Genomic DNA, 12,371 nt, shown 5'->3' on the forward strand with positions numbered 1-12,371 from the left:
GGCTGAAATTTGGCAGGCTCATTCCCTACAGCCTACTTACAAAAGTTGGGCAGGTTTCATTTCGAAATTCTACGCGTAATGGTCATAACTGGAACCTATTTTTCTCCATATACTGTAATGGAGTTCAGCTCAATTGCCGTGGGGGGCGGAGTTTCATGTGACATCATCACGCCTCCCACGTAATGACGTCTACTGACTGTGAACGCAGTACGTAGAAAAGAAGGAAGAGCTCCCAAAGAGCGCTGAACAAAAACGCATACAAGCTTATTCATAAGTGCAGCTACTGCGGAAACAAAGCACGGTGTAAACAATAAGTTTAAATTAAGTTTATGGGCACGCTCGAGCTGCCGTTTGTCATGCCTTCGTCGAATACTTTATTAGTGAGATACAAGTTTAATGAGAAGACACGAGGTATAAACGAGACTTTGGATCACTTTGTAATGGAGTTAAAATTGCTGTAGCGAGAAACTTTTAAGTGCCGGGTCTTAGCTAACATTAAATTAAGCCGTGGTCATCGCAACATCACACAAGAGAGCAGCTCACGTGAACTAACTAAATGCAGTACGAGTGATCACTTCCATGCATCAAACCTGTTCAAAAAACACATTACACAATTGACAAGGTAGGAAAAGAATATGCTCCGAGCTGAGCTTCACGGTCTTGCGTAGGCAACTTCGTCACGCTGCCACCAAATACTCACAGAAAAATCAACAAGTTAATACACACGCTGTCTTTAGAGTTTCTCCACATTCAATGTATTCCTCGCACCCCCGTTATACCCTCTGATCTCCCATTTCAATTCAGATGCCTCCAATTTCCAGTAAGGCTCTGCTTCGCGATGAGAAGTAAGAAGTCTCAGGGACAGATGCTACAAAAAGTTTACCATTGGTTTCAGGCAAGATTGCTTTTCTCCTGGACAACTATATGTTGCATTCTCAAGAGTGAGCTCACACAGCTTCGTCATATTACAACCGGACTGCTGAACTGACAACGTGCTATATAAAGAGAACTATAACAATTGTAATAAACGAACAATAAAACAGCGGAGAACTCGTGGATTAAATAAAAAGGCAGCTTTCTTGGCGAAGCAAGGGAAAATAATGGCCTTATATGTCATTCGTTTATAAAACAACGGAAAAGCTGTGTAAAGGCTGCTTCACAAAAAACCAGCGGAGCGCCTTATATGAGCAGGCAGTCAGCTAAAGAGGGGAATCAATAAATAACTATAATCGGAATAAATGAACAAAAAATAGCGTGCAAGCCGCGGATGAAATAAAGGAGATGGGTACCTAAACAGCACAGTTAGTCTCAAATAGCTACACAATAACTATAGCAATCATATTAAACAAACAATAAAACAGTACAGAACTACGAAGCAAGGAGAAACGATGGCCTCATATGGCGTTCGTTTATAAAGCAGCGGAGATGCAGTGTGAAGGCAGCTACACAAAAAAACAGCAGAGCGCCACACTCTGAATGTTTTCCTCTCATCCCCATTACACCTTCTGATCTCCCATTTCAATTCAGATGCCTCCAATTTCCAGTAAGGCTCTGCTTCGCGATGACAATTAATAAGTCTCAGGGACAGACACTACAAAAGGTTGCCATTGATTTGAGGCAACATTGCTTTTCTCCTGGACAAAACTATACGTTGCATTCTCAAAAGTAAGCTCAGTGCACAGCTTGGTCATATTACAACCGGAGTGCTGAACAGACAAGGTGGTATACAAAGGTCGCTGCGAAGCGCAGAGATTTTGTTATATATAGTATATATATATGTAGATATGTGTGTATATATATATATATATGTATATACTGTATATATGTGTGTATATATATATATATGTGGATATGTATAAATATATGTGTGTATATATGTGGATATATATATATATGTGTGTGTCTGTATGTATGTATGTTTGTGTATATATATATATATTTATCTGTATGTATGTATATGTATATCTATATACGTATATGTGTGTGTGTATGTATGTGTATATATATATGTTGATATGTGTATATATGTATATATATATGTAGATGTATATATATATTGATATGTGTATATGTAGATATGTATATATGTATATATGTTTATATGTGTGTGTGTGTGTGTGTATATATATATATATGACAGCAACACTCATAGTAGTGACAAAACAATTACATTGACAATCATGTTATGTTATTTTTAAAATGTTTCCTTTTCTTTTTCATTACTTCTTTAACACACTACTTCTCCGCTGCGAAGCGCAGGTATTTTGCTAGTATCATATAATTAAATGACTGATTCAATAAAATTTTACCTATCCTAAAAGAAAACATGGAGCATGGCCTGCTGATATAATACGCATCTGAAAAGACCTCTCACTATTTTTGCTATCTTTTGAATTTTATTTTATCAAAATATACAGGGTTCATTTATGTTGGTTTTTATTACACTGTTAAATGAAGATATATATGTATTAAAAAATTTGCACATTCTTTTGAACTGTTCATAGCTGTGGTTATCTTTCAGAATCATAGGAAACAAACCAATGTAATTAAATGCAGTAGGTTACTGGTGAATACAGCATGTTCACTGCTCTAAACACTCTAGTAAATTGTGTTTATTTGACCATTTTAAACAATTACTAAACTGCTATTTTATTTATTCTACAATAAAACTGTACAATGTGTAATCCTGGATACTAGAAAGCAGTTTAATAAAATGAATGGATCTTGCTGAAATAGATTAACTGAGCATCATATACTGTATATCACGGATGTAGTAGTAAACACAGTGACACTGTATAAAATATGTAGAAAATACAAAATTTGCTTATCTATTTGGAATTGGTACATATCACTTCTGTTAACTAGGCACACACTTATAATCAAGTTCAGTTTTCTGGAAAACTTTGTTGCATACTTGATATCAACAATTTTTGACTTGATATTGTCTGTTAATTTTTTTCTGTAAGATTATGAAATTTCTGACATCTTTGAATTGATTTCACCAACTTGCTTGATAGTGTGTTCTCCATTTTAACATGTTTAAATTACTGTATAGAGTGGTAGAGTTTTTAATTGTTGTTTCTACAATATGCTTTACATTGAATGAGACTCATTTCACCTCTTTTTAATAGGATTTTCTTTGACAATGACTTAATAATTCCTTTAGTTTACAGTATGTTCAGCAGATAATACAATTCATTCTTGAAGACAAAACAAGACAAAGCTTACATAGTATTGATGCTATAGTGCAGATTCAGGTTAGTCAAATTTGATTTAAATCTGTTCATTCATATTTTGTCTGATGGCTGCCTTTCACACCTACTCTTATCAGAATTGTCCTTTTCATCTCTCCTAGCCTTCTTACCCTTTCGACACATATATTTCACACCTACTGTTGTATTGTCAAACTGATTTTGACTAGTTTGATTTATCATCTTGTTTATTGCACCATTCTGGGTGGGTCATGTGACTGAACATGTCATACTTAGAAATGTTGCTGTACCTAGCAGTATAAATATTCTGGAGATCAGCCTGTTCAGTATCCCTCAGTAGGGAAAACTCTATTAAAAAGAATTCTTGTTCTTTCTAGTTGGTATTGCTAAAAATTTCTAAAATTAGGTTCAGTTTTCCTTTCAATTTTGATCTTCTTTCTTTGCAAGACTTTTGACTTTTCTTTTATCCTTTAAAAATAAACATATTGTGGTATTGTTGCTCTTTCTGGTTTTGACCTTCACACTCCTTTGACTGTTCTGTTGCCTGGCCCTCTGGTTGTCATCTTCTGGTCATCTTGCCATCACACTTACAATGGGCATCTGCTGCTTGCCTTCAAAATCCATGGCATAATACTCACATTACAAGCAACTATAATACATTATGACTGGAAAATTAAAAATCTAAAACTTTAAAAAAGTTTAGGAACAATGTACAATTTGACATTACAATAGGACAACTGAATTTCTATTACATTTAATTAGTAGAGCTTTTCTGTAAAAGTCTCTGCTGCAGTTCACTCAGGTTTTGCATTTTTTTAAACAAAGTATAATTAATAACTTTTTTCAGTTTACCTTTCAATGTACTGGGACCTTGTCCAGGTCTGTTTAGTGGGTTTGAAAATGAAATTATATATTTAAAATTAATGTAGAGAACAACAGTGATATTCATATATGTTCTGGTTAAAATGAATGTTACAGTGTTTCCACATGTTTGTTATTTTTGCATCACAAATTACACTCATTGAGTTGTCTGCTTCAAATGCAGCAACATCAGTAATTGTTAACTACAAGCTGCTAAAGTCATGCACATTTTAAAACAGGCCTGAATTCATTTTAATGATTTTGAGCATATTTCAAGAAGCATGATGCAAACATATATACTGAAATCTTGATTTTAAGTATGAGTTAGTTTACTTCATGATATTTGCACTAGAAGAAACCACATCATATTTTACATGTTTCAATTTTAAACTGTTTAAATTTACATTTATTTACAGTGACATAGTAAAGAAAATGTATACATGAACTATTGTAGAATGGTAGATTTTTGATTTATATATAATATGAATTTCACAATGTTATTAATTGATTAGAAATTCCAACCAAAAATACAAGCCCTGCATAAATTTCAATGTCAATCACAGAATCACAATATGAAAATTAATATATATATATTGTAAAATATGCAACAGGAGACAGCATAAAGTTTTGGGGTCCGCCAGCCCCGTATATTGTACAGAAAATATTAATTTTTCAGTCGAGTTATCAAGCAAAATAAACATTCATAACGCGACGCCGAACCATGGCGTCGCGGCCATTTTATTGGGGAGGTGCCGGAAGTGGAGGAATGTTGGGAAGGACCGTGAGGGAGGCTGGGAAGGGTGACGTCAGGGCAAGATGGCAGAGGAAGGGCGGAAGTGCCACACTGCAGTCAAACTCGGCTATGAGGGAGGGAGGTCCTTTTTCCTATGAGAAAGCAGAGGGAGAAAGTTAGTACCCCACCATTCCCTGCCGGCGAACACGTTCCCAGGTGCGGTCGAATCAGTCCGCGGCCTCCTACTCGCGCGTGTGTGACAAAATACATATATATATATATATATATAAATATATATATATACTGAGGGCGCATGGTGGCGCAGTGGGTAGCGTTGCTGCCACACAGTTAGGAGACCTGGGTTCGCTTTCCAGGTCCTCCCTGCGAGAAGTTTGCATGTTCGCCCCGTGTCTGTGTGGGTTTCCTCCGGGTACTCCGGTTTCCTCCCACAGTCCAAAGACATGCAGATCAGGTGCATTGGCAATCCTAATTTGTCCCTAGTGTGTACTTGGTGTGTGTGTGTGGGTTCTGTGTTGACTGGAATTGGCTCCAGCAGACCGCCATGACCCTGTGTTAGGATATAGCGGGTTAGATAATGGAAGGATGAATGGATATATATAGAACAATATTTTATATATATATATATATATATATATATATATATATATATATATATATATATATTCCCTCTTTGTGTACCCTGTTGGAAAAAAATTCAAAGAAAATAACACACTGCCGAAAATGTGATGTATTGTATAACATATTGATTTCAATCGTCCATTTATAAATCTATTCTTTTTTTTTTTTATTTTGACCCCTTTGACTTGGGACTAGAAGAATGTCATCATTCTTATCAAATGTCAAAAAAGGTTCCTAAAAAAACAACAACATCTGACCATAAAAATCTTTGCCCCGATATCCCCAAGGTTTGGGGACTCGCTGCCAACCTGTGTAAAGTAGTAATGGTCATTTTGATTCAATTTATGGAATCAATTCTTTTGCACTACCCATTTAAGTGAACTGATTCTTTTGATTCATTTCATTAAGTTTTAAGGATAGCTTATACTGTAGTTCTTGGGGGTGGGGGAGGTCCCCCTCTGATTGCATCACAAATATATACTTTAATAATTTGTAGTTTCATATATATGCACATGTTTGTAAATAATTATATAATTATTACTATTGTTCATTTATTTATATTTTATGAATTATATATAAATATATGATTAATTCTGCAGTGGGTTGGCACCCTGCCCAGGATTGGTTCCTGCCTTGTGCCCTGTGTTGGCTGGGATTGGCTCCAGCAGACCCCCGTGAGCCTGTGTTCGGATTCAGTGGGTTGGAAAATGGATATATAATTAATTACATCTAAATATATAATTCAATATATATTTAACATGATAATTCAGTTGCTATTGCCATTTTTCCATACACAAAGCATGATAACATATTTAAGATGCGCAATTAAATTAAGACGTTACATTACAGAATCACAAGTGAATGAGAATTGTACAACATGTAATGATTCATTTACTAATCAAATGAACAAGAGACATTAGATTGATTCTTGAGTATCAATCAATCAATCAATCAACATTTATTTATATAGCACATATTCATACAAAAAAAAATGTAGCTCAAAGTGCTTTACAAAATGAATAGAGTAATAGAAGACACAATAAAAGATAAACATAAGTCAACATTAATTAACATAGAATAAGAGTAAGGTCCGATGGCCAGGGTGGACAGAAAAAACAAAAAAAACTCCAAAAGCTGGAGAAAAAAATAAAATCTGTAGGGGTTCCAGACCAAGAGACCGCCCAGTCCCCTCTGGGCACTCTACCTAACATAAATCATCATATTTTCATGGAAGGACCTGATGATGATGGTCACGTAGACTTCTGGCTTTCAGTCCATCATTGTTGGAGCATCATGATGCTTTGAGTAGGTGGTGGTGGCAGGCCGCCACCACAAAGAAACCGGAAAAGAAACAGAAGAGAGAGGGGTCAGTACGGATTTTAGAGCCACCATGAATAGTTATTATGAAGAATTGAACATACAGAGTATCAGGATTATGTTAAAGTGAAGTTATAAAAAGGCCATGTTAAAGTAATGTGTTTTCAGCAGTGTTTTAAAGTGCTCTACTGTATTTGCCTGGCGAATTCCTATCGGCAGGCTATTCCAGATTTTAGGTGCATAGCAGCAGAAGGCCGCCTCACCACTTCTTTTAAGTTTAGCTTTTGGAATTATAAGGAGACACTCATTTGAAGATCTAAGGTTACGATTTGGAATATAACGTGTCAGGCATTCCGATATATAAGATGGAGCGAGATTATTTAAGGCTTTATAAACCATAAGCAGTATTTTAAAGTCAATCCTGAATGACACAGGCAACCAGTGTAGTGACATCAAAACTGGAGAAATGTGTTCGGATTTTCTTTTCCCAGTTAGGATTCTAGCAGCTGCATTCTGCACTCGTTGCAAATGATTTATGTCTTTTTTGGGTAGTCCTGAGAGGAGTGCGTTACAGTAATCTAGTCTACTGAAAACAAAAGCGTGAATTAATTTCTCAGCATCTTTCAATGATATAAGAGGTCTAACTTTAGCTATGTTTCTTAAATGAAAAAATGCTGTCCTAGAGTAGTAAGTCGTTTACAAATCAAATGAGTCAAGACTCATGAGTCAGGCAGTTCTTGTGTATGCACGCTACATATCCACCAGACGGTATCAGCAGTGAATGATGATGTCACATAGGACACACATGCGTTTTAGCGTTTAGTCCCATTGAGCTCTACTGAACCGATTCATTCGCACGCACAAATTGATTTACATGATTCACTGAAAATGATTCACAAATCGTCCATCACTAGTGTGAACCCAGGGTGTTAAACTGGCAGAGACAGAGAGAAAGAGAGATCCATTAAACAATTTTCAAAAACATTTTTTTTACACACGACTCAACAGGATGCTAGGTCATCTCAGAATACAATCATGTATACAACCATACTCACACACTCCAGGCCAGTTGGCAAACAATAGTTGACTAATTAATAGCACTAATACTCCATTCTTCGTATTTCTTATTTGGATTAATTTTAACAAGTACATTCCCGCTAAAAAAATGAAATATTGTGCTTTTAACCAGCTCCTATCAATATTCCCATGAATACATTTATTGATTGTGTTTACTGGAAAAGCAATTACAAGAAAGGTAAGTTCATCCAATAATATAAATAATTATGTTTCAGACATCAGCTTAAATGGAGCAATTAAGAGGGAAGACTCATACTGCAGTAGAGGATACTGCATAATGCTTCCATAGGAAAAACTTCAATGTATGTTATGACTTTTTGCAATACATTTTCCTTTCAATCTTTAACAAAGACTGTTCACAAATAATAATTTGCTAATAAAAGCCATACTATAGTGATATTTTACTTAACAATGTTTTTGCTTTTACAGCTCTTTATCACCAGTTCCCACCTTCACCATCTTACCTGCACCTTGACCTTCACAGGTCAGTTGCAGTGTGCTATGTGTTTGGGATTATCCCCTGCTGATCTGATCTTAGTACATATTTATAGCAACAAGACTAACTTTGCGGTTTTACTGCTGTTGCAAAGTGCTCCAGAGCTGCAGATTCCTCTACAGCAGACCAAGCCTGATTAATTACTGTGGGCAATGTTACAAAATTAATTTCACATGTATCAGACAGACTCTTATGGATATGAAAAAGCATTAATATGCCATTAACAATTATGTTAACCATATTTTATATTTATAATTGGACTGAAGTTTTGCATGACACTGAAACAAATACTGTGTATTTTACTCAATGGCAGAGAAAAAAACAAGTGATGCATGGAAATATTTATATTGTGTAATGTAAAAAATTGAAAAATAAAGCTCAACATACATTTAACCATTACTCTTTAGTAAAAAAAGTCAATGTTCCTAATGAAGAAATCCCTGGGCTACCTGTTCAGAAAGTGTGAGTTGAAAGATGTTGTATGTTTCTTGAGATGTGTCTAAGCAGTTACACTCTGTTAGAGGAGTTTCTTCTATACTATATTCCTTCGTAGTGTCATTGAGATATCTTTGTGGGTGTAATCTAAATCTGACAAGACAGCTCTAACATTATGCATTATATAGAGCTTGTACTCTATTGTAAAGTTTGTACTGCAGTGGTTATTAGGAAAAGCTGAACGCATAATGAATCACCTCTTCTGTATTATCCATGTAATTGGAAAAAAGTTAGAGTGAGACTAGATTAAAAGCCACAGGGTGTAGTAAAAGGATATGGCACCCAAAGTGTGTGCACCACCAAATACTCCATGATGGTAGATACAGTTTCAGAGAGACAATAATGCTTCAGATATTACTCTACTAATGCGTACCTCTTGTCTTCATTACTTTCTGTAGATGTTGTGAACTTGAACCCGGACACAGACAGACGGACATCGTTGGCTCCACCACACACTGTTTATTTACAAACTATTTACAAAAGTTCACGTGCACCCCCCAGTGCCTCTTGCACTGATTCCCCAATGTCCAGGCCTCACAGTCTTTGTGCCTCTCTCTCCTGGCCGCCTCCAGTCCTCTCTCCAGCTCTGTCCACTTCCACCTGACATCCACCAATGACTGGAGGGAGGCGACCCCTTAAATAGGAACCCGGATGGGCTCCAGCTGCTTCCCGGCACTCCTCCGCAGACACGCCCCAGTGTGGCGGAAGTGCCGGCTGCGCCCGGAAGCCGTCCGGGTGTCCCCTGTCGTCTTCCCCCCACCACTTCCTGGTGTGGCGGAAGTGCTGGGCTCCAGGGATATTCAGGCACCGGGGCGCCGCCTGGCGGTGGCCACGGGTCCCTACAGGGCTGGGCTTCCAAGCCCTTTACCCGAGGCCCCTAACATAACCAGGGTTGACGTCCCCTCGCGGTCAGGAGGAGGCACAAGCCACAATGTGTTTCTGAGTTTTTTCATATGCTTGACGTGAATAAAAATTTACAATAACAATTGCCAATTTAATGTACCTTACTGACTGAAATTATTTTTAATATGTTTATATGAGGGTGTACATTTTCTCTGTTAATTGAGATAAATGTGTAGCATTGCATCGTTAATTGAGAGAAGGGCGAGACCTTAATTGCAGATGTGCCGCCATTAACTGGCAATCAGTTGAGCAAAAAGAGAAGAACCACAAAACCACAACAAGACTAACTGTGAAGGAGTTGGCATTGATCTTGTTCCGACATTCACTGGCACAGCACTTAGACCTGAGGATCATCTACTTTTACAAACAAACTATGTAGTCTGGTTCTGATATCCTTCTAGTATGGTACTGTTCTCAGGTACATTGCAACTGACCCCAAAGTTTTGTTTAGAAAACAGCCAGATACAATATTGTATTTTTATTTTGCATTCATATACTGTATACTGTAGTATATGTGTAAATATTTATTCTTCTATAATTGTGATATTACGCAGAAATTGCATTATATTGTGACTTAAAAAAGATAAAGTGGTGAAGTTACTTGGATATACAGATGTTGAACTGAATACACTCCGTACCCCAAGTTCTGCAATGCAAGCTAATATCCACAAAGAAAAATGTGGGGTGGCCACCTATTAACAAAGATATAAAGTCACACCATCAATAAAGGTGCTTTTTAATATTCATTTTAAGCCACAGTAAAGTTAAACAACACTGATCAAGTTTACATTTCAGATTACTACCTGTCAACTGATTTTAGGAAATCCAGATAATAATTTCAGTATGGCAACCCGGTCAAATTTTTGTCTTTTTAATCATCAATAAGATTCAGTCGTTTGTATAGTCTGCCATTATATTTCTCCATTTATTCAACTGTTTTGTGTTAGGTTACACAATATTGAAAAGTAGCTAATGCTTCAATGTCAAACACAATTGACTGTTTTAATGCTTTATGACTGTATATTATTATATTATATATTATATTATATGATATATATATATATATATATATATATATATATATATATATATATATATATATATATATATATATATATACTAATAAAAGGCAAAGCCCTCACTCACTCACTGACTGACTCACTCACTGACTCATCACTAATTCTCCAACTTCCCGTGTGGGTGGAAGGCTGAAATTTGGCAGGTTCATTCCTTACAGCTTCCTTACAAAAGTTGGGCAGGTTTTATATCGAAATTCTACGCGTAATGGTCATAACTGGAAGCAGTTTTTCTCCATTTACTGTAATGGAGATGAGCTTCAACGCCGTGGGGGCGGAGTTTCGTGTGACATCATCACGCCTCCCACGTAATCATGCAGTACATAGAAAACCAGGAAGACCTCAAAAAAGCGCTCAAGAAAACATGCATTATATAATTGAGAAGGCAGCGAAACAATAAGAAGCGAGCGAGTGACATATACTACCATATATTCATGAGTGTTGCCAGCTCGGAAAGAAAGCAAGGTGTAAACCTAAACTTTAAATTAAGTTCATAGACAGGCTACCGCTGGCGTTTCACATACACACAGGTAATGCGGGATACAAGTTTAATGAGAGGACGCAGGATATAAACTAGAGTTTTGATCACTTTGTAACTAAGTTAAAATTGTAGGTGAAGGGGTGTGCTTATGCAAATTCCGAGAGACTGTGTTTGTGGGGATTGACAGTTAAGGCGGGTGGGGAGTCACGTCATCATCTCCCTCCCACCTCATTTTGCTCTGAGCTGAGCTCAGCTAACGCTGTCTTCCGAAGCAAATTCCTCAGACTGCCACCAAATACTCACAGAAAAATCCACAAGTTAATACACACGCTGTCTCTATAGAGTTTCTACACACTGAATCCTCCAGGCACTACTTACAAAAGGTCACATTGACAATCGTGTTACGTTATTTTTAAAATCTTTCCTTTTCTTAGCACAAGCACAGCTGAGAAGCTTCGATGCATGTGCTCCATAACGCGTTAAAAAATAATGCATTTAATCACACTTTGCATTACAAGCAAAGGGGAGCTTTTGTCAATGCATGATTTCCTGGTACACGGATTACATTGATCAGCGCATCCCGATTCATTTTACCCTCGCACCACCTTAGTTTGAGAAGAAGTATGAAAAAATATGAGGTTAACACAGAAAAACAGATCACCAATTCAAGCTTTATGAATAATCGATTCGCCATCAATAATTGTTTTGGTAAAGCCATCCTCCTTCCATTTTATAATTTTTCCGCCACTAGCCATGATTAAATGAACGGTAAAAAAGTAAGAGCAAAGCGAGGGTGACTTATTTAGGCAGGCATATATATGACAGCAACACTCATGACAATGTCAATCATGTTACGTTATTATTAAAATGTTTCCTTTTCTTTTTCATTACTTCTTTAACACACTACTTCTCCTGCGGTAGCGGGTATTTTGCTATATATATAATATATGAATGACCTCCAAAGAGCGCTGAGACTTTTGATATCATGAACGTGTGTACAAAGGGGTCTCCTGCCCAGCAAAAGTCGAGCAGCCAGCGCTGCGTGCATAGCTGTGCCGGCCTTTGAGACGCTGACTGCGCT

This window comes from Polypterus senegalus, chromosome 4, assembly GCF_016835505.1.
Source record: "Polypterus senegalus isolate Bchr_013 chromosome 4, ASM1683550v1, whole genome shotgun sequence".
NCBI classification, from domain to species: Eukaryota; Metazoa; Chordata; class Cladistia; order Polypteriformes; family Polypteridae; genus Polypterus; species Polypterus senegalus.